The sequence below is a fragment of the Podarcis erhardii genome, assembly GCF_964252035.2.
Source record: "Podarcis erhardii genome assembly, chromosome: 3".
Classification (NCBI taxonomy): Eukaryota; Metazoa; Chordata; class Lepidosauria; order Squamata; family Lacertidae; genus Podarcis; species Podarcis erhardii.
Window position 1 is genome coordinate 103,268,835 of NC_138507.1, and position 22,794 is coordinate 103,291,628.

General features: G+C 43.1%; 2 long non-coding RNA genes across 5 annotated transcripts in view; one reads left to right on the top strand and one right to left on the bottom strand.

Annotated features, from left to right (window-relative positions):
- LOC309338131 overlaps positions 1–8,883 on the bottom strand; it is a 33,576-nt gene extending 24,693 nt beyond the window's left edge. Inside the window, exon 1 of the long non-coding RNA XR_014154745.1 lies at positions 7,604–8,883. This is a non-coding gene — a long non-coding RNA (uncharacterized lncRNA). The remainder of the gene's footprint in view (positions 1–7,603) is intronic.
- Positions 1–22,166, top strand: part of LOC309338106 — a 46,859-nt gene extending 24,693 nt beyond the window's left edge. For 3 of the 4 annotated variants that reach the window (XR_014154712.1, XR_014154713.1, XR_014154714.1), the window contains exons 3-4: positions 19,661–19,711; positions 21,885–22,166. This is a non-coding gene — a long non-coding RNA (uncharacterized lncRNA). Of the gene's footprint in view, positions 1–19,305; positions 19,712–21,884 lie in introns of those variants that run through there. The other variant, XR_014154715.1, reaches the window with a different exon arrangement.
- The last annotated feature ends 628 nt before the right edge of the window (positions 22,167–22,794 follow it).

Below are 22,794 nucleotides of genomic sequence, written 5' to 3' on the forward strand. Positions count from 1 at the left end.
GTGGAGAGTCGATTGAGACACAGTTGGAGTATCCTGGCCCAAAGGTTCCCCACTACTTGTGCAGGCTATTTTGGGAAGACACCAGAAGCACCATAAGTGAGATCAAGAGGCACAAGCTGCAAATGAATCCAATCGTGATGCCGTTAGGCCACATTAGCCAGTAGATAAATAATAAAGAAAGAGCAAAGGGCTTTGGTATCACATGTGTTGATAACAGCTCTGATAATGGTAGCAAAAAGCTGGAGAAGCAGTAATCTTCCAAAAATCGATCAGGAAGGTGAGGAAACTGTGGGATGGGATGGCAATCACTACTTAGAAATTGCTTTGGGAGGGAAGAATGCAAACACTCCAGATTTTCCAACAAAACTGGTGGTCTTTTATTCTGTACCAAAAAAGAGAGAAGAAATTATAACTATGGGTGTTCTTATAATATGATATAGTGTGACAATACATGATGCATTTGATCTAAGATTTAAGTAATATCTTGTAATTATGTAGTTAGGAAACTCATGTAAATATATCCGCATGCCATAAGATCCTGCAAGATGGCCTTGTTCCCTGCCAGCAGTGGTTTTTAAAATACTTGTGATTGCAAGTATAACAGAAAAGGGGGGGAGAGAGAAAGAAACGATGTCAGCTCACATTAACAATATGAATAATCCATCAGTCCTAATTTAAACATTAATATAAGCAGCCCATGTGTCCTAATCGATAGGCAGGTGAGCTATGTATTCAAATACAGAAAGGGGCAGTGAGATCTTCAGACCAGGTGGTTGTTCATCCTTGCAACCTTGGAAGTACAAGTCTCTGCAACCATTCTGGCTTGCAGGATCCACTTTTGCTGTCCACCTGTTAGTCCCCACAACCAAGGTATATAATTTCAAAGTGTACAAACATCTGCACGCTTTCTCCCTGTGCTACGGTATCAGTCAACCTCCTTCCTCCAAGCTGCTGTGTCCACTGAGAAGGAAACTACCATTGGCATCAGGGGAAGAACCATATCTCTGTGCTAGTGCACATACTATGTGCAAAAAAAGCTGCCAGGTTCAATTCTATGTAGGGCAGGAGAAGACTCCTTTCTGAAATCCTGGAGAGCTGCTACAAGTCAGCGAAGGTCTGGCCAGGGGTTGAGTCAGCTCCATATATTCCTAGCTTCTCTTCTGAGGAGAAAGGCTGGGAAATTGGGTGTGTGGTGGCTATTCATCATGCTGGAAGAACAAGGTTAACTTTCCTTTCATTCACTCACCATGATTCTGCTCCTGATAAACTCTATAACTGTTTTGGTGGGTTTTTTAAAGTAGAAAATAGACACATTAAATGCATAGGCACATTTAACCATCTATTTTGATGGGAGGCAGTTGAGCTTCTTCCATCCCAAGGCAGTGTTGCTCCAAAGGGGCTCTTATGTTCTTAAGACAGGAGACTGAGAGCCCTGTTGGATAAAACCAAATGCTCATCTAGCTCAGGATCCTGTTTCCCACAGTGGCCAATCAGATGTCTCTGGGGAGAACTAAAGACTGAAAAGAAATGAAAAACCAACAGATTCACTCATTCCTTAGAGCTAGCTGATATACCAGTTTGCTGCTATGCTACAACTCTTGTGTGTCTTAAGTTCACAGTGCCGTTCTCATTCTTCCCCTTCTCCCTTTATTATTTCATCTGTATGCAACCTCTGGTGATAACCCCCTATTTCCCCAAACCCCTGGTTTTTCAAATTTTCTCAGTTCATCTTATCCTCACAAAGTTCATCTCTTCGTAATCACAGGGACTAGCTCCAAGAGACCACCTGCATTGTTTGGGATACTATGTGCTGAAGTGCCCCATGTCAATATTTCCGTCGAATGCCTGCTGAACGCTGAAACATATATGTTACGGACTCTCGGAAAGTGGCAACCGGGGGCCTCCCATAAGCCAGCAAGCTCCATAGAATGTCAACCTGTCCAAGGATTCGACATGAGATGAAACGTTGCATTGTAACCAACAGAGAACGATATTCAGTGTATTGCTAAGGTTACATCAGTACAAGAATTCTCTTGGTGCAACTGAACACTCTCCTCCCCCAGCACAATGACCACATCTGTTCTAGGTTTTCTTCCAACCTTCTGGAGGAGATTTGGAGACCACGTGGGGTGCACAGGGGCGGGGACAAGAGGGGCGAATGCCCCATTGCGGTAGTGACAATCCTTGCACTTGCACAATTATTTAGTTGAATGCTGTCCTGAGTCATAATCAGAGCAGAGCCACTGGCATCAATGGACTTGAATTAGTTGTGCGACTCATTGTATTTTTAATTACAGACTCACTCTCTTGTCTGATTTCAGTTTTGGGCCCTCTTTGCAGCTTTTGCTTTAAGTGGGAAACAGATCAATAGAATCTTCAATATTGTGGCTGATTCACATTACTAAAAATGTAGAGATATTGTAAGCAGGGTGTTATGGGAGGCCATGTAAATCTGTCACTGTACAATAAGATGTGCACCAGGTGTACATAATACCTCCATCTTTTGAGTTGGAAGAATCATGGGAATAGATTACAGATGTCCGTGATGCATATGTTATGCCACTGATGTGATGTGATGCATATAAATTTCGACATTATTAGCAGGGAAAACAGCGTTTCAGACAAAGATTTCCCTTGTTCCTGCTAAGTTCTCCCTCTTCTTGACTAACCCAATACGCCTTCCTGTCTTCCACAAAGAGCCCCTTCTGTCTCTAAGCCTTCTTTAAGGTTTTCATTTACCAATTGTCCTTTTATTTCCCCTGTAGAATTTGTTTGTCGGTGTGCTTTCTCTGTCACCTTTAGTTAACACTTCCACCAAAATCCCATGCCATTACAATGCATTGGCTTACGACTTGTGGGACATGTGGCTCATAGATGGCAACATGTGGCAGACAAGTGACAACCAGGTTATTGCTGTTGCAGTTAAAACTATGCATCGTGCCTCATAAATCAAACCACATACCTTTCCGAGCTCCTCTGGCTTTTCTCTAAGAACGCTAGAATATGGGACCGGTGTCACCATGACAGTAAATAGAAACTGGATCAGGTCTTTAAGAGCAGAGAGAGTGCAGCTATTAGCATCGGAGACAGAATTACTGTTATCATTCTGCATTAATCTGACTCTTTCCTATGCACTGCCCTCTCATTGTCTTCAGCCATTTGGAAAGCGTTCCCTTAGCAAACAATCAAACCCACCAAGTCCTCTGTCAATAAATTTTATTTGAGAAATATAGCAGTTGCAATATTGATGAATCTTGCTTTCCCCTCCTTGCTTGTCCTGGCTTCCTCCGCCCAAGAGCTGCATTTAGGCGAGAGCAGGTGCCCGTTCTCCCCCGGCAAAGGAAACACAGGCGAACATTGAAGAGCACCCATATTTAAATACTGTATAGCGTGTCTATTTGCATATCTTAGCACATTTTCTCTGCATGGAGTACATTTCAAAATAACCAGGGTTGCGGGGTGTTTGGGTCGGTGGCTACTGGATCTGTTGATAACTTGAAATATGTAAATACATCTCCTCTCCCCTCTCCTTCCCTCTCCCCCCCCCCGCCCCCCGCCTTGCTTTCTTCTTTTCTACAACCAGTGCTTTAGATTGCATTAGCTGTAAACAAAGATGTATTTGCAGGGGCAGTCGGTTTGAGTTTATTGTTTATGTAAATCTCTCTGAATGTGACATAGCCAGATAGCTTCCTATGTTGTGCTGATCCACGTTTTAGGCCTGCAGCCAAAAGTATTTTATCTTTTTACTTCATTATAGTGATCTTCCAATTAGCTGTGGTCTGTAATACCCTGATTTTGGTGGCAGTGGTTTGGGGAGGATTGTTTGATAGTTCTGCTCGAGAGGCAAAATGAGTCGCCTTATTATAGAAAGTGCAGAGGTTGTGCAGTAGCCGAGTTCTGTTGCAAAGTTTGCCGATAAGGGGAAAACTGGCCCTTGAGCATCTATTCTCTTCTGTATATTAACACTTCTAATCTGCGCTGCTGATAAAACTGGAAGCCATTTGCCTTTGCAGGAATTAGTTCTGCCTCACTTGTGTAACCAGGCGATGGTGATTAACCTTTAAACTGTCCAATATTCTCAGCAGACTCCTGCTCCAGATTAGAAACTATTTAGTTACGACCAACTAAATTAACAACATTCCCGCCTCTGAAGAATAAGGTTTGGAAGGTATGCATTTTAAGGTGGAATTGTATTTGAAAACAGGGGAGAGATGTGCTTGTTTGCTTCTCACGAGATGCACACATTTGGCGGCGATGGGGCTGCCTAAGAAAATAGGTTCTACATTTTGGAGAAAAGAAGCAAGAGGCCTCAATAGAAGAAGCCCGTGTCCTGTAGATGCAATTAGTTAGTAGCCATTGATGAACATGTAGATTTGATCCAAACCTACCTATACATGTTTGATTATAGGTAGAATGTGTATATTTGGTTATGTGCAGATGAGTGATTTAAACACACACACACACACACACACACACACACACACAGAGAGAGAGAGAGAGAGAGAGAGAGAGAGAGAGAGAGTGCAATTATTAAGGGATATTTCACTCCCAGCCATACTAGTCACATAAAAGGAAGTTCCATCAATTTGAATTAAATTTACTTCTGTGCGAATCTGCTTAAAATCAATGCAGAAGTTTACAATGGACACCACCAACTCTAATCAACTGGTGAATTAATCAGCTTTATTTATTTTTTTTAAAAAGGCTGTAATCCTGCATCCACTTACATGGAAGTAAGCTCCATTGAACTAAGTGGAACATACTTTTGAGCAGGCACGCATAGGGTTGAGCTGTTCCATGATGAATCCAATGGAGATTTTTTAAATCTTGAGGTCCAAGGCTGAAGGCTCAGGAACTATATTTTTTTAATAATAATACTAATAATAATGACTTTGATGTATTATAGGAACAAGGAGGAAATTTTAAATATGACCTTCTCTTTAAGCAATAAATGTAGCTTTTGTTTATTAAATGTTAGGTGATTTCTCGGGTTAATTTATTTAAGCCTAATCAATTGATCAATTAAATGCTTTAAAAACTGGGCAATTAATAATTTTCTGATTTTGGACTGGCAGATAGCATGCAGGCACACACACATAGGCTGTGATCTGAAACACAATGGTTTGGAACCAAACTCAGGAGAGATCAATGAGACTTAATTCCAAGTAAAAGTATATTGAGGATAGAGTGCCAGCTGTCTCAGATTTGAGATGGCTTGGAAGATCTCTGCCACATAATATGACAAAGAATGTGTGATAAGGAGAAGGTGAGCAATATCGGAAAGGAGGGGAAGATAATTTTCTTTTAGGCAAAAAGGGCTCTCCCAGTTTTCTCTCTCTCGGGGTTAAGCAGAACAGTGGAATAGATGTTATAAATATCCACAGTAGGCCCTCATGCCCAGTAGGCTTCAGCTGCTGGGGTAACTTTGCACTGAGCTATTGCATCTAGAATTTTTTTTAATATAATGTAAAACTTATCAGTTGAAATGTAACCTCCAACTCACATGGCATAAAGACAAAAACGAGGGCATTTATGTAATAAACGGTGTAGTGCTTGTCCGACATGCATGAAATGACCGTATTGTTCTCCCTTGCTGGAGAACAAAATCAAAATCCCCGTTAGCAATGTTTTTCTGTTTTACCAGTTTTTACATTGGCTGCCTCCTTAAAAATTGCTAATCTAGATACTACATTAGTAGGGTGTCAGTCAAACTGCAATCCACAGTGAAGCCTTCTTCACATACCAATTTAAATCATTCATGGTCCTTTCTTTGGCATTATTCAAAAGATCATAATAATTTTCTTGTGCCCACAGCACAAAAAAAATCAATTATTTCCCCACAAAGACTTGAAAGTACTTAGCGAGTGCTGCAAGAAAAGCTGAGGGTTATATCAAATTGAAATTGCACTCATTACACACAACACAATTAGTTGCCACTAGTCTGGCCGGTCCTTTAATTCTGAATGGCATATCTTTATTATTACAGAAACAAGCATGCAAATGGCATTGTTCAGGATTTGCCGAAATCAATAGGATATAGTGCTGTGTGTTTGGTGGCCACTGTCACTCAATCGGCTGTGGATTTGAGATAATGTGTGTATTTGAATTAATGAAGGGAATGTGAGACATCATAAGTGACACCCAAATAAAAGAAATGGGTACATGATATTTGTAATTATTCTACTTGTGTTTTTGTTGTAAATACTTGTGCTTTTTGTTTTTTAATCAAAGGATTAATTGCATTTTAATAAGGCATTATGATTTTCAGAGCTTTAGTTAATTAAAACTTGTAGTATATAATTATGAAGTGATGCTGAGATTTTTCTAAAGATCACCCATATGTTTTGAATGTGTACATTTTCCCTCTTCTTGTTATGCGGTTGCTACATGATTCCCTCCCCTCCCTTTCTCTTTTTAATGAATTATATTTAAATGTTTGAGAGATGACGGGTTCGAATTTCGGACAGATTTTTTAATATTTTTTTTGTAAGTGGCAGCTACAGTACAAAATGTTCATGATCTTAGGGTTGAGTCATAGACTGTGTTTCCTTTGGGCTTTTTGAGGATGCAGAACTCATTCCCTGCATCTGCATTGCACAATTAAGGAAAAAAAGAATATTGTGATGTGGGGAACACAATGCTAATTGCTGACCTGTGAAATGACCAGACCCGGAAGCCATTTACCTGCATAGCACTGAAATAATGGAAAGGGTGAATTTAGGGATAAAGCAAAAAAAATGTGACACGCCCCCCCCCCCCCGGAGGTGAACATGCAGCTATTGCCCTGATCCAGTTTGCTGAAATTGTAGCGCTCCCTTCATCATATGCTGCTTCCTTACTCACCAGGAATGCTCATTTGGGACTCACAGCTGTCCATGGAGGCGCAGGTCAATTCTGTATCCAGGGCAGCTGTCTACCAGCTCCAGCTGGTACGCAGGCTGAGACCCTATCTGCCCACGGACTGTCTCACCAAAGTGGTGCATGCTCTGGTTATCTCTTGCTTGGACTACTGCAATGCGCTCTATGTGGGGCTACCTTTGAAGGTTACCCGGAAACTACACCTAATCCAGAATGTGTCAGCTAGACTGGTGACTGGGGGCAGCTGCCGAGACCACATAACACCGGTTTTGAAAGACCTACACTGGCTCCCAGTATGTTTCCAAGCACAATTCAAAGTGTTGATGCTGACCTTAAAACCCTAAATGGCCCTGGCCCAGTATACCTGAAGAAGCGTCTCCACCCCCATCATTCTGCCCAGACACTGAGGTCCAGCACCGAGGGCCTTCTGGCGGTTCCCTCATTGCGAGAAGCAAAGCTACAGGGAACCAGGCAGAGGGCCTTCTCGGTAGTGGCGCCTGCCCTGTGGAACACCCTCCCATCAGATGTCAAAGAGATAAACAACTACCTGACATTTAGAAAACATCTGAAGGCAGCCCTGTTCAGGAAAGTTTTTAATGTGTGACGTTTTAATGTATTTTTAATCTTTGTTGGAAGCCGCCTAGAGTGGCTGGGGAAGCCCAGCCAGATGGGCAGGGTACAAATAATAAATTATTAATTATTATTATTATTATTATTATTATCATCATCATCATCATCATCATACCTTTGTATGATGGTAAGCAGCAATTGTGGCCCGGCATGACCATGGTCTTAACCTGGGACAAACTTTTGGCCCCGCAGGACCATTGGGAGCCAACACTCCATCCTCCTCTATCTATGTAGGTTGCTGGGAGGCTTGTATTCAAGGGGACCTATCACAGGGAAGCTGTGGTTGAACAGACCTATCAGAAGCAAGCAGGGGGTGGGCTTGGCTTTGTGGAGAACCTCAGCTCCTGGTCTTCACTCAGGTCCACTCACTGGGCATATAAAGACTCGTTAGCTCGGTCAAAGCTGGATTCCCCATTCTCCTGCCCTGTGTAGTGGTGGGGAGCGGGCAGGTTTTGAATATGCCCTCGCTATGGAAATATTCGGTTGCCGTATTCGGGGCCAGGGAGGAATTTGCCTGCAGATGAATTGGGCCTGTATGGAGGGTATTGCCAACCTCATAGCAATTGTCACAACTTGTTGGCGGATAAGGCATTGGATTGGATCCTTAGTCTAGGTGACGGAGGGGTTTGGGAAGCCACCTACCCTCGCCTCGGGGAATCAGGGATGCCATGTTACAGAGGTCCAGGGGGAGGTGCTTCTATCCAGGTGCCCATTTGGGAGCTGGTGGCCATAGCACTCCCAAAAAAAGTGGCAGCCCTGAAGGGATCGCCCCTATTTGATGTACATCACAGGGAGTTCCTTCATCCAGGATTGACCCTGCAAAATAGTCTGCCAGCCAGCAGTCAAGTTGGTTGATTCAGGATACATACCTATACCGATAGCTACTTGCATCTGTAATCAGTAAAGTTGTGGCCTATTCGAACCCAGGATGTTTACGATCTCCATTTATGCAGAGTTCTTTCCCTCGCAAGATTTAATGTTTTGCTGTCTGCAGTTTTGCAAGGTACATTCTCAAAAATCCCATATTCTGAAAGGGACTGCCCTTGTGGCACAAAACAGGTCGAATCCATCACACACGTTTCATTTCACTGCCCGCTTTATGCAAAAATGTATAAGTATTTGACTCCCTTATTGAAGGAGGGGATGTATCGCACTGACTCTTCCAGCATGTCCTATCTGCTGAATAATTGTAAGAAGGACATTGTGGAGAATGTGGCAAGATTTTTGAGTGATGCCATGAAATTACGTCACTATAAGTCCTAAGAGCCACTTTTGCATCTGACAATGTCTGTACAGTTTTATCCTAAAGTACCTCCTACTATGTTTTGTTACCCGTGTTGTGTTCTGATCCATGTATAGGATGTACTCTTACTATGCCAATAAAGGAAATTGATTGATTGATTGATTGAGTGAGTGAGTGAGTGAGTGACTGATGTTTGTCCTGTGTGTTTATAGTATCTTACCATGATATGGGCCCAGCCACCCGCAGGTTCCATGCAGGGAGAACACACATCTGTGCATACATTTCTTTGCACTTTTACTGTTGTTTTACTGTCTGGGCAGCTTCCAACAAATTATGAAACCACATACAGAAGTTCCCCAGGTGGGGCAGAAAAAAATATCTGGAGACCTGCTGCCAGTCAGCGTAGGCAATACTGAATTAGATGGACCAATGGCCTTACTCAATATAAGGCATCTTGCCATGTTTATGGTCAAAGTAGCAATCCACCCTGTACTTCTTAAATGTATTTATAACATTCATTTATAACCATCCTTTTCCATTATTCGGTGTCCAAGATGGCTTATGTAAGGCTCCTGGCCTGATTCCAGGGCTCTTCTACAAGGTCAGAATTTGAAATGGTGAGATCATTCAAGATTTTCTACAACTCAGCAAGTTGTAGAAGGAGCAAGAAACCTGTTCTTATTCTTCTGTTTGAAAGAACATCCCTTAGTTCATGAAGCCTTCAGTAACATATATCAAGGTGAGTTGTATCCAGGCTTCACTTTCTGTGTATGGAAAGACTCCTTCCATTGAAGGAAGGCTTTATACCCAGCAGAAACTTCCTGTTGTGGCAACTTTGCTGATTGCCTCCTCCCATTGCAGCTTCCTTCACTGGTATTCTGGTAGATCCCTCAACATCTACTATAGTGTTCTGGAGGGTCCCTCAACACTATGGAGGAATGTGGAAGAGGTATCAGGATCACTAACTGAAGGAGAGATTGAAGAGTGGAGTCGTAGGGGTAAGAACTAGAGCTGCACCAAGTATGCGCTCCAAACACTTTATGAGGGGGTAAGGTTTGTTGAAAACCCTCCTAGCCTTTTAACATTTTCCCAAGCTTGTCCCCAGTGTGTTGTGTTGCTCCTTCAGTGATATTTCCTCTCTTATTATTAGGCCAACTTTCTCAACCACTGCATGATCCCAGCCAGTCAGGGTTCACTGTGATGATGTCAGAGAGGCAGGGTGCCAATCAGATTTCCAGCATTGCCTTGTGACAGTTCCATTGCCTGTTTTCACATGGCAGTGCAACACAAAGGATAATTTACTGATGTGGGGAATAAATTTCCCATTTTTCTGCACTGTGGTGTGAGGGTAAGCAATGAAAAAGCATGGCAAGACTGGGAGTGTTGATCTAGTTCTTCCAACAGCATGTTGTAGGGCAATATTATCTGTTTTGCTCTGCCATGAAGAAGAAGAAGAAGAAGAAGAGGAGGAGGAGTTTGGGTTTGATATCCCGCTTTATCACTACCCGAAGGAGTCTCAGAGAGGCTAACAATCTCCTTTCCCTTCCTCCCCCACAACAAACACTCTGTGAGGTGAGTGGGGCTGAGAGACTTCAAAGAAGTGTGACTAGCCCAAGGTCACCCAGCAGCTGCATGTGGAGGAGCGGAGACGCGAACCCAATTCACCAGATTACAAGTCTACTGCTCTTAACCACTACACCACACTGGCTATCAATGACAGTTTCATTGCCCACCTCAGCTCAATGTGACACAAGACAGGGAGTATCAGCAATGGTAATGTGTCTGCTGTGAACATTCATGTTCTTTCGAAACCGCCCCCCCCCGAAAACACACACACCAAAAAGGACCTCCAATTTTCCAAGGCAACAGAAACTTTCCCTAAAACCTGTCCTCTCTTTCAATTCTCTTGAAGCAGAAACACACTTGCCATCTATCTGTTGGCAAGTGGTGCTGGCAGAGTAAGGCAAGGAGGGCGATTTGGTGGTATCCTGGCCTGTCTAGTGATAGTTTGGGATGTGTTAAGTAGTGTTTCAGGTGGGTAATTTTAAACTCTGGTCTTACAGGGATCACCTCTGAAGTAATCTGTATTAACTTCCAAATGTGGTTGGCCAGCCCTGCTGTAGTTGTGACCCATCTTCATATTCCACTGGCCCTGAAGTTACTGGTGGAGGAACGGGGGTGCAGAGGGAGCAGACCGCCCCCAGCACCACTATTTCAGTAGGGTGCCATTGCGGTGCCCTCCGACACATGCCGTGCACCCCCTGTGCGCCTTGTGCCACGCCCTCACAGGCAGCACGCCATGCCCCTGGGATGCACGCCATGCCTCCGCGGGTGGTGTGCCATGCTCCTGGGGTGCCAGCCACGCCCCCACCTGCTCTCCACGCCCAGTAGCTGAGCATGCAGCTTCGCCACTGCCTGAAGTTCTGCCCTGACGACACTTATTATTCTCTCGCACACAATCTATTTCCCCTACATTTACACCATTTGGAGCTCATAAATCCCCTTAGAGCCAGTGTGGTGTACTGGTTAAGAGCGGTAGTCTCGTAATCTGGTGAACCGGGTTCGCGTCCCCGCTCCTCCACATGCAGCTGCTGGGTGACCTTGGGCTAGTCACACTTCTCTGAAGTCTCTCAGCCTCACTCACCTCACAGAGTGTTTGTTGTGGGGGAGGAAGGGAAAAGGAGATTGTTAGCTGCTTTGAGACTCCTTTGGGTAGTGATAAAGCGGGATATCAAATCCAAACTCCTCCTCCTCCTTCTTCTCAGAAGCACAGAGCAGACCATGGTTCTCATTGACTCTTTTATCCCAATGCATAACTTAGCGCCTTTTCAAAATGTGTTTTTAAATAACAGTCAAGGTTTCCTTCTATATTCTTCCCTCTGCTCTGGCTAATTATCAAGTGAATCCACATTACAGGTGCCTCTGCCAGTGGCTGGCTATCAAGTTCAGGGTCTTCTTAGTAGTGGCACATTGTCTGCAGAAGATTTTTTGAAGGGAGCATCATCTGGTTATCTTTCTTCAGCTTTTTTGGAAAAGGATAAAGAGATCCCTCTTTAGAGACCAACACTACTGTGCTGGGGCCCAATGATAAAACTGAAGTGGAGCTGTGTTGTGTTCCAGCTGTGTCTTTTTAATCGATTGTGTTTCTTGTCTTGGGCTGCATTCAGACGGCACTTTATTCCATTTCCCTAACATTTACTTACCTGATAATTTTCTTTTTTTTAATGTGATCTTTCATATGATGTAAAAGCTACTTCTGGAAATCTAGTGGAATCTAGTGGAAGTCTGATGCCCGTTCCCATGTTAATTGCATCTAGAAAAAGCACACACATGTAAGATGGAAAACTGCAGGATGAAATTTGGAGTGATCTCCTGGCATGTACTTTGTTCTCGCCATGGGGGAACAGAAGCAGCACCCATGTTCATAAAGGGTGATGACATGTCCAATGGCATCTGCTATTGTGCCACACCACATCCATGGGACTGAATTAAATGTAGCACAACATATTTCAATTTTTTTAACACCCACAGCTCCATTATGCAACAGGTTAAAAGGAACAGTATGAAAGAAATGTTAGAAACCTTGGGATAGAAATACTGGCATTCTAACCAGGAAAACTAATGAAATAATCCCCAAGTCTGAATGCACCCTTGCACATGATCATATCTTGGGTTTTAGGTAAACAATAGATTGAAGATGCTGTGAAATGCTTTGAGAGGGCATCAAACTGTTGCTTAGGTGTCAGGTGAACTTGGCAGAAAGTCTCCTCCCCCCCCCCATTTTTTTTTTTTTTTTTTTGCACACATCTTCGGAGATTAAAATCCACTCCTCTGCAGCCATTCCCCTTTCCCCTGATGCTCTTAGGTATACTTTAAATGTGCAGCTGCACAAACACAGCATTTGCCATATTTGTACCACCTGCGGTTCAGCATCTCCCAGATTTGGTTTATTTGCAGTTTTCCCCCTGCTGTCTTTTGATACGGCTCTCCTCAGACGCTTTGAGGCACGGTGGGTTGAAGCTAGGAAAGAAACCCAAGGCAGATAGATTCTCTCCCCTACCCACCCACTCAAAAAAACAAAACAAACAAACAAAAAAAAACCACTGCCAGAGTTCAGCACTTATTTAGGTGTATCTAAAAATGTACTTTAAGTAGGATTTGCTCATGTTTTCCATCCCTTCTGCAAGCTGATTTAAAATCTAATATTATTAAGTTGGCCGCAGCCTTCATATTTTAACTGTCAAGCCCAGAGCCTGAGAGGTGATGCATTCAAAGCTTGCTAAAATATTTGCTCAGCAGCACAATTGTGTGTGATGGAAAATAAACTCCTCCAGAGCATCTCCTCCTATCAGGCATGGCCTGCAGCCAGCGAAGAATGAGGGAAGGTCAGTCAATTATGTGTGGTAATCACCGTAAGCATATTATCTGAGACACAGATGTCTTCCCTGACCCCACACGACATAGCTATTAACCCCACAGCAATATAAAAATGGGGCTGGGGGGGGGAGGTGCTGGTCCCTTAGGTAAACTAGACCTTTTCAGTTTGGACATGTCCAGCAGATCAGGGGGAGGGAAAAGTTGCAAGACAACGGAGATGGTTTTTTCAGGGACCTGTCCAACAACCTGACCTTTTTGTCGCTGCCGTCGGTGAGGTGGCGGGCCTCCTCTTTAGGGACCTCGCTATAGGCCTAGTCATGTGAGATAAATAGCTGCATCATCTGAAAATGAGACGAACAAATTGACTTGTAAGATATCGCAGCCGCATCGTAGCTCCGGAATGCCACTGCCCGATTTGTTGGGTGGCGGGGGAGGGGGAGAGACCAAACAGCCATTTGTGTGCTCCACTCCTGCGTACGTTTTTAAAATATGGCCCCTCTCCTAATATCGACAAAGTGTAATGGCAATATCACACAACTCGCCTAACGCCGTAATGCAGGAAATGGGAATTTCTCATTACGTGGCGTGTTTGCAGCAATCGCCTTCCTGCACAGTTGCTTTCAGGTTGGGATTTGTTTGCAGAATTACAAACTTGTTAGCTAGGGTAGAACTTGTTAGCTAGGGTTGTTGTTTCTAAATAACCCTCATATAGCTGCAAATTATAATATATACGTACAGTATATGAATGCGTATATAACAGAAATCTAGCTTGAGTTTATATGTAGGAAGCTGGTCTGCACTGTTATATGAGTTATACATAAAGGTAAAGAGACCCCTGACCATTAAGTCCAGTCGTGACCGACTCTGGGGTTGCGGCACTCATCTCGCTTTATTGGCCGAGGGAGCTGGCATACAGCTTCCAGGTCATGTGGCCAGCATGACTAAGCCGCTTCTAGCGAACCACAGCAGTGCACAAAAACGCCGTTTACCTTCCCGCCGGAACGGTACCTATTTATCTACTTGCACTTTGACATGCTTTCGAACTGCTAGGTTGGCAGGAGCAGGGACTGAGCAACTGGAGCTCACCCCGTTGTGGGGATTCGAACCGCCGACCTTCTGATCGGCAAGTCCTGGGCTCTGTGGTTTAACCCACAGCGCCACCCACGTCCATGAGTTATACATACTCAACTATTATATGAGTCTGCACTGGTGTGTGTGTGTGTGTGTGTAGGTTGTTTCATGTTGGCATGGGTAGCTCACAGGAGAACGTATCTAGGAATACAGAAAGACCAAGGGAGGAATTCAGTGTCACACCAAGGCGATCATTCCATCTGGACATGCATTTTGGCTTACCAGACAGAACAATCTCCCCTCTCCTCTCCCCCATATGCTGTTCTGGGGGTTCTCCTAACCCCACCTTCTTGAGCCAACTTCAGGGGCACATGAGGTGATCAGTCACTATCTTTTACCATATTCCCTAATGAGCATATCCTAAAAGAAAGTAATAGTAATAATAATAATAATAATAATAATAATAATAATAATAATAATAATAAACATCGTGGGAAGGTGCCTCATACCATGGGAGCCCATTGGTCCATTCATCTTTGTGTTGTCTACACTGACTGCTTTTAATGTGTTTTAAATGTATGATGTGGAATGTGACCAGAATTAGGCTGCCTAATGTCACCCATGGAACATCATGCTATGTACAGGAATTTTAATCCTGCTCTCCATTCTCAAAGTCCAACACTCTGCCAATACTCCAACCACTTGGCTACACTCGAACTCCCTCTTCCTTTCTATTCACCCATCCACCATGTTTTTAAGTTTCTCTCTCTCTCATTGGCCACTGTAAGAACAGAATGCTGGACTAGATTAGCTTTTCCTCTGATCCATCAGGACTGATCCTGATATCCCCTCATTTCCAGCAACAAAATACATTCAGGGTAGCCCCTTGTCTAGAAAACCAGAAACCCTCACAGAGATACACAATTGTCTGTTGCAGAGTCCTGGTATTCTCGCCCCTCTGGGCAAACATCATGAAAGAGAGAGACTACCTTCAGGTGATCAGTAACTATTGGAACAAACCTCAGTGACCATATGGCCCCACTACGTATTCATGTTTGCAACCTTAGGCCCATACTACTGGTGTTTTTGGTTGAACGGTCACAGGGTGCAAAGTTGGAGAGTGGGCACAACTGTGTGCTGCACAATTGGGGCAAGGTTTAGTTAAAGATTTGCACAGTCCGAAACTGCAACTTCTGATTATCCTGATGCTCCCTTGTGATTGAAGGGACCAATGTATTAAAAAACCCCACCAACCCAATATAAGTGTGGTCTCCATCTGTATTATGTAACTATCTTATATATGTTTTTATTATCTTGTAAATCACTTCAGGGTGCCTAGTGGGAAGCAATTAATAAATGAAATTCTTCTTCATCATCAACATCCCTAAGTTTAGAGATGTTTTCCAAATCACTTCTGCTGATAAAGTGTGTATCTCATGTGATCACTGTAAACTATCGTATACAGTGGTATCTAGGGTTACAGATGCTTCAGGTTACAGACACTTTAGGTTACAGGCTCCACTAACCCAGAAATAGTACCTCAGGTTAAGAACTTTGCTTCAGGATGAGAACAGAAATTGTGCTCCGGTGGCGCGGCAGCAGCAGGAGGCCCCATTAGCTAAAGTGTTGCCTCAGGTTAAGAACAATTTCAGGTTAAGAACGGACCTCCAGAATGAATTAAGTTATTAACCCAAGGTACCACTGTATTGGCTTGGTTGTGTGAAATGGCTATCAGATATCAGTCACCACAGATTGCAGTAGTGGGATAACTGGCATTGGGGGGCAACATATTAAACGATAAACTCATCACCTGATAATGCCCATGTCTAATAACTATGAATTATCTCTTCATACACATACATTATAATGTCTACTTGGTGCTTCAGAACCCCCCCCCCTCTGTCCTTTGGCTCCTCTTTCCAATTCTCCTCTTGTAGAATTTTACAACAATTTTACATCTAGTTTACCTCCCTTGTTCAGTGCATGACATAAATGCAAGATGTAACTCAAGCATTCCTGGCAGGTGACCATCCTCCCTCTACTTAAAACCCTCCAGTGCAGGAGTGCTTTGCAACCTGCTCTGCTGTCCACCAGAAGAAGAAGAAGAAGAAGAGTTTGGATTTGATATCCCACCTTTCACTCCCCTTCAGGAATCTCAAAGCGGCTAACATTCTCCTTTCCCTTCCTCCCCCACAACAAACACTCTGTGAGGTGAGTGAGGCTGAGAGACTTCAGAGAAGTGTGACTGGCCCAAGGTCACCCAGCAGCTGCATGTGGAGGAGCGGAGACACGAACCCGGTTCCCCAGATTACATGACTACCGCTCTTAACCACTACACCACAAGCTTTTGCTAATGCTTTTAGCCAAAATCTGCTTCCTTGCTACTCTTACCCATTATTTCCAGCCCTGGAAGAACACACAAAGTTGTGTGTGCACCATGCATTTAAATCATGTGACTTCCCCCAAAGAATCCTGGGAATTGTGGTTTGTTAAAGGTCCTGGGAATTGTATCTCTGTTGCAGAGTTAACTATAGTTCCCAGGGTTCTTTGGAGAAGTGTGCTTTTAATGTGCTGGTGCGCACAGAGTCTATGTTCTATGTGGCAGCCCTTCCGATGTTTGAAGGCTACTGTTGTGTTTCTCCTTAATCTTCTTTTCTCCATCTCTTTCAACCATTCATAATAGGACTTGCTTTCCAGGCTCCTCACACCCTCTAGGCAGGTGCTGATTTTCTCCTGCATCCTGAGTGTTTGGTGAGGTGGCTGCAAATCTTCTTCATCTCTCCCCCTCCCCAATTGTTGTGTATTATTCGGGATTATGCATATTACAACAGACTTCCTAAGGACTCTGGGTTGTTGTTTTTTCTCCCCCTAAAACGTCTTCTCATTTGAAGAATGAGTGTGCTACCCTCTTTACCATTTCCTTCCAGAATACATTTAAATGAAAATGGTAAATGAGATATTTGTTTGCAGCTGCAACAACTTCGTGCTGCTTGTTCCATTTCTGAGAGAGCGGTGTTATGAGCATCTAACATGGGAACAAAAGTATGATTTTAATATAACAAAAAGGGGGTGTTTTTGTTTATTCCCTGCTGATCTGTAATCAAGTGCACTAAGTATATGTGTGTGTGCTTGGTCTTAAACCTCCTGTGATGTCTACTGTGGTTTCGATTGTGAATCAAACATAATGCCGTCAAGTCTCAGTCTCTCTCTCTCTCTCTCTCTCTCTCTCTCTCTCTCTCTCTCTCTCTCTCTCTCTCTCTCCTTTCTGCACAAGTATGGTTCTACTTTGAGTATATATAATGCATTTAAAACAAAGTGAGACCCAGTGCATGCTTCACTTTTGAAGAAGAGCAAGTTCATTTTGTTGGTACGATTCATTGGGACTTTATGAAAGAGTGTCAACAGAATAGATTTGCACAATGGCAATATATATTTCTGAAACGAGCCAGAAAAATAATGGAGTCCATACATTGCCATTGTTGGTTTGTTTTTGCTTTCAGCTGGTAAAAGTTGGCATGAAATAGCTTATCTGGACTGGCCTCTGGTTGCAGACAGGATCCATTCCTGAGCCCCGTTCACAACCTGAAAGGAATCCAACCCACGTCTGCGCCCGCGCGGGTTGTGATTCACCGCTTCTGCGCATGCGCGTTACATAATTTTGCTCGTCTGTGCATGCGCGAGCGGCGAAACCCGGAAATAACCCTTTCCGGTACTTCCGGGTCACCGCAGGATGCAACCTGAAAAGACGTAACCTGAACTGAACATAACAAGAGGTATGACTGTATCTTTAGGCAGACTGAGGTGGCTGTCTCAGGCAATTGTTGTGTGGTGTCATGAAAGGACAGCACATCACTGTTTCTTTATCATTGTAGTGCCAAAATAACTTAGCTAGTTTTAGATGCCATCTAGCATCTTGTTCTCACACTGATCGACTAGAGGTCTGTGAGAGGCCCACAGCACCAGCAGATCCCTTCTGTCTTTATGATACAGGTTTAAACAGAAAATGAATAAATGCAAATAAGCATTTGCAAATAGGTTTTTGTCTGCCACATCTTGCGAGTTTGCTTTGGCATTCCTAAGCCATGTTCTGCTCCCATATTCTCCCACACACTTGCTATTTCTAATTTACACATCCCTTTTATAGAGCTTACCACTTGCTCTTTGGTGTATTAATTTAAACTTGGTGATTTGTTTTTCTGCTCAGGAAGCAGCAGACTCCAGGATAGTGACATATTCTGGCAGCCACAAGCAGCGATTACTTTCCAGTTTGGCTAATGATATAATCCACCGTGGTTGCAAAGTCTTGCTTTTCTCTTTAGATGACATTTTTCCGCAAGCTACACGTGTTGTATTTATAAGTGGCACTTAGGAAGATGCGTTCTGTAATCTCCTACTTATGCCTGACACTCTACGCATGTGTTTATCTACAAGGAGTGATGACATTGCTTGTTAATTCCACCCCCTGCTCCACAGCATCATAATATTGGAGGTGGTGGTTGGGGAGAAGGAGAAGAGTGTCAGAGATGTATTTCAGCTGCCAAAGAGTAATCTATTGACATTGGTCATGGGTACTTTATAAGGCACCTATTTGGAAAGTCATTTGCTACCAAATGTGGAGAAACCATGGCTCACTTATAGTGCATGCAGAAGGCCCCAGGTTCATTCACCTGTTTAAAACATCAGGTAACAGGTAGACAGGTTCAAAGACCTCAGCTGCTGGTCAGAGACCACATTCACACCATACGTTTAAAGCACTATGTTACACTTTAAACAGATTTGGCTTCACCCAAAGGATTCTGGGAGCTGTAGTTTGTTAAGGATACCAAGAGTTTTTAGGAGACTCCCTATTTCCCTCAAGGAGCTGCAGTTCCCAGAATTCCCTGTGGAGAAGGATGATTATCAAACAACTTGGGAAATTGTAGTTCTGTAAGGGGAGTAGGGGTCTTTGACAACCAGTGCCATTTTTCTATAGAAAGAGGTGCCAGAACTGACCATGAACACCTCCCTTGTTCGCTTAGAATAGCAATGGCGCCCACCTGAGAGGTGCTGGAACTCAGTTCCGGTGAGTTCCGGCTGAAAAAAAGCCCTGTCGAAAACATTAACAAACTGTATTATAGTGCTTTAAATGCATGGTGTTCTGGTATAGCACCGTTTCCCATGCTCCTAAATCATTTCTGTGGACAGCTATTCATATATCGCAGATGGAGAATGAAGTCCTTTGAAATGCCCCTTCATAAAAATCAGTTGCTGGTGATGGCCAAAAATAAAGCCTCTCCCTTTTTTTTTTTTACATTTGTGAATGAGATATTTATACTGTTCATTTTCTCAAGTTGAAACTGGCTGTGTAAGTGGCATGATCAAAATAGGGGTTTTCCCCCCTTGGCTACTGGAAGAATGCGAATAAATACTGATTTACCTGAATGCCACCCACATGCCACTGTGAACTTACGTAACCAAGTTTTTCTTTATTAACTCTCCAAGGACACAATAGCCATGCACCGAAGATCCTCAGCAAGAGCTCACACTGCCCATGTAAGTGTATTTTTTATTTTAAAAAGGGGGGAGAAAGGAATCAAGCTCTTACCTTTCAAATTACATTCATAAAGCATTATTCAAATACGTGTAAGGCTGACTACTAAAGAAAGCACAATGACTGTCTACAATGCACTAATTTTATTCCACTTTGACTTTGAAAATATAATCGGTACTTACAAAAATTGTAAATACTACGGAATCATGCTAGAGGGATTATTCTAAAGTGGAAGTGCTAATATAGCAAGCAAAATAGCTCTTTCTAGTCTTAACTGGCTCCATTATCAGCAAAGATAACATCTGGCAACAACATCGCAAGAAGCACAATGTGTGTGTGTGTGTGTGTGTGTGTGTGTGTACACACATAACTATCTGGGATTTATGGTGACATGTACATTTTTGTTTGAAATGCACTTCATCTTGAACTCCACATGAGATGGAACAGGTAGCAGTTATTCCTTGTGACCCCTTGCTCAGCCACCCCAATTAAAACAGCAGCTTAGCCAAATGAATGTCTGTCTACTACCAGTGATTTAGTGGAAGTGGAATGCAATGGAGTGCTGCTCCAAGACTATTTTCAGAGCGGGGGTGATGGCCTCATGTGCCAGAATGCCAGGGTTATTGATGGATCTTCCTTGCTCTGGCAGATGAATGCAGTGCTAATGAGCCTTCCAAGTTTTCTCTTGCTTCTGATAGCTTAGCACAGTGGAAAATCCAAAAAGCAGGTTGCATACTTATTTCCCTTTCTTTGATGGAGTTCTTACTTCATCCTAGTGGTTTTACTGCAAAAAGATGGCAGTCTTAAATGATCTGAAGAGAAGCCAGGCAACCTATTTGCAGTGATTTGACTCTCAAAATGCTGATCAGTCACAGCAGGCTAACCACTACACCACCCTTTCCCAGCTCCCAGCTCACTGTTCCATAATTTTCTGCTGATCTTAATATATTGGGCATTATGCTATGTATGATGCCCTATCTCTCTCTGTGTGTGAGTACATAATAGACTAAGCTGCCTATATTTCTGGACTCTCGTTGGGGGCGTAGCTATCATGGCTGTCATGATGGGCTCCTGCACTTTGCAGTTTACCACTGCACCACTGTCTACAGTGGCATTCTCCTTGCACTGTGCCACATGGAGGATGCCCATAGCTGATTGGAAGAGCATTTGCTTTGTGTGCAGAAGGTTCCATGTTCAATCCCTGGCATCCCCAGATAGGACTGAGAGGGACAGAAATCCTGGAGAGTCCGAAAATGTTTAGTTTGGAATTGTTTAATTGGATCTTTTGATTGTATTAAGATTTGTATTAATGTGGGTTGTTATTAATGAAACATTTAAAAAGGTGGAGGTAAAACATTAATAAAAAGGAATCTTTAAAAAAGGAATCCTGCCCGTTAGTGGAGCTAGATAATACTGAGTTAGATGGCCAAGGCACTGTTCACTGCAGTAGCAATCCAACCAAGTTATTTAATTAGACTAAGAAACGTATCCTCATGTATTCAAGAATTTGCGTATTCAAGAATTTTCACTCGGTCAAATGAGCAGACCAGCATACTATAGCACTGTGTTGTTTATTACTGCATACCAGGCAGTTTGCATACTTAACGAAGAGAACATACTTGCATGCTACAGCTTTCCATTGTTTCTTACTGCGTCCTGGAAAGACTCATAGCAGGACAGTGCTGCTCCTGACTACATTCCAGAGTCCATACTAGGCCAAGCAGACAGAGTTGTCTACCCCAGCACTCTAACGCTTCTCGCTACATGCCTAGCCAACTGAACACACCTCTCTGCCACAGCATCCTGTTGTTCCTTACTGCATTCCAGTATACCCTAAATGAAAATATCACAAAGTGCCACGGCACCGTATTGTTTCTCGCTGCATTCCAGACAGAGCTCAATCATTCTTGATGCATTATGTATTTACAACATTATATATAAGTGCCTGTTATAAACAAACTGCTATATTAACAGGCACAGCTTATAAAGTATCATTATAAAGTAATCATTCAATCAATCACTCCACTCAGAACTATCCGGGGGAGGCTGGGTGTTCGTCAAATGAAAGGCAAATGTCTGATTTGCATTCACTTTTCCAGAATGTGCCATAGAGTTGAGTTTTGCAGCGCTCTGTATCCTGAATACCAAGTGCATACCTTTTTTTTTTTTCTCCAGAGACTTCACTTGGAGGCAAATGGTGAGTCAGGATATTCCTTGGGAGCAAGTGGGATTTGCAAGAAATAAGAAGACCTCCCCTGGACTGGACCAAATGCCATATAATCCAGCATTCTGTTTTAAACATGATCAAGCCGGACGCCTCTGAAAGGAGGACCTGAAGGCAACTTCCCTTCCCTTGTTGTTTGTCACCAGCATCTGTTCTTCAGAAGTACACAAAACTTTGAACCTGGCAGTTCCATTTGGTTATCATGGCTGGTACTCATTGCTGCTCCCTCTTTTTTTAAAAAAAAAAAAAACAGTGACCATAAGCAGATCTTGTGGTACTGAATAGATTTTTTTAAAAATCAAATACAGAAATACAGTGGTACCTCAGGTTAAGTACTTAATTCGTTCCGGAGGTCCGTTCTTAACCTGAAACTGTTCTTAACCTGAAGCACCACTTTAGCTAATGGGGCCTCCCGCTGCCGCCACACCGCCGGAGTACGATTTCTGTTCTCATCCTGAAGCAAAGTTCTTAACCTGAAGCACTATTTCTGAGTTAGTGGAGTGTGTAATCTGAAGCGTGTGTAACTCGAGGTACCACTGTAGTGTGTAGCGCAGCACACAGGAAGAGGCATTAAACCCTTTCTCTCTTCCGCCACAATGGATCTTCTTCTCCACAAGCTGACTTTTGCTCCAACTGAAGAATTTTTCAGGGAAGTTTTTAATATTTAACGCTGTAGTGTTTTTAGCACTTGATTGGGAGCCGCCCAGAGTGGCTGGGGAAACTCAGCCAGATGGGCAGGGTATAAATAATAAATAATAATAATTATTATTATATTATTACCATTTATCCTGATACAGGAGCACCCATACTAATTACACATTTTTAAAGCCAGTTGTGTTCAATGCCTTTGTGCATAAGAAC